This window comes from Benincasa hispida, chromosome 9, assembly GCF_009727055.1.
Source record: "Benincasa hispida cultivar B227 chromosome 9, ASM972705v1, whole genome shotgun sequence".
NCBI lineage: Eukaryota > Viridiplantae > Streptophyta > Magnoliopsida > Cucurbitales > Cucurbitaceae > Benincasa > Benincasa hispida.
In genome coordinates, this window is record NC_052357.1 from 27,428,817 (window position 1) to 27,430,152 (window position 1,336).

The window sequence follows — 1,336 nt, forward strand, 5'->3', positions numbered from 1 at the left end:
CCAGATCCCATCTCCCGATGCCACCTGACGAGCGTCGGGAGAACCGTCGGGAGTTCCTTGGGAACTCCCGATGGTCCTTTATGGCGTGGAACTCCCGACGGTGTTTTGCGGCGTCGGGAGACACGAGCTCTCGACGACCAATTTAGGCGTCGGGGGAGCTCATTTTTCTTGTAGTGTATTTGTCTATTAACACACACACAACTACTATCGTACAATTTTGTTAAAATATGTAAGTCTTAAAATCATTTCGTGCTTTATTTATTATCTTTATTCTTATTATAGTTCATATACCTTAATTAAAGTGTGCAATTTTATTTATTTTAGATAAACAAGTGTCAAATAGTTAACAAAAAGGAGAGTAAGAGTGTATTGAAAAAGGGAAGAGAGAAAAAGATGGAAGTAGAAAGGTAAGACAATATTAACGGTTTTTGTTCATGTAACATGAAGAGTATTTTTTAACTTTTTTTTTTTAAAGTGTAAGTATTTTTGAAACTTTTGAAAGTTCAAGGGTATTTTTGAAATAAAACTTTAACAATTTCTATCCAAAACTAACGACAAAGGTAATTTTAAACTCAATTTGTAAGTTTAGGTGTATGTTTGAAACTTTTGAAACTTTTGAAACTTCATGCACATTTTTGACATAAAGTGTAACGTTTAGGGACATTTTTCTTTTAATAATTTAGCCATATTTTTATTTTAGTTATCATAAGCTTTTAAAAGTCAGTGTACCAAACTAGTGCCCGGGGAGGAACATAATGAAATGAATCTATAAAGATTAGAATACTAGACAAGCTATATCTATAGAAGGCCGCCGAAAGGAATTTGTCTCGACTAACGTCATTCGAAGAATGAAAAAAGAAAAAGGGTGACAATTTAGGTAGTCTCGATGGATGTAATTTTCATTCATTGATTGATTCAAGGTAGCTGTAGCTTGCTTCCAAGTCCAAGCACTAGCAATAAAAGCTAGTCACCAGAAGCGAACTTCCGAACTGGGCGGAGGTAGCTGAAGGAAGGGCGCTAACATGCCTCTGTCCAACTTTTTACAAACAATTTCCTCTATATGGTACAAAGATTTTTTTTTTTTTTTTTTTCAAGTAACTGCTTGAATACCTGCATTCAGGGTAAGAGAATTACAAAATAAGATTTTATAAAAAAAAACCGATTCTACTCATCTAAATTTTAAATATTTGATAAAGTAATTTTTTCTTTTTGGAGTTCAATAATCAAAATTTTCTTTTATTATTTATTTGAAATTTTGGTTTTAGTTTTTAAGTGGGTAAAATGAAGATTTAATATTAATTAATTGAACAATGTTTTATAATTAAAAAATCTCCCA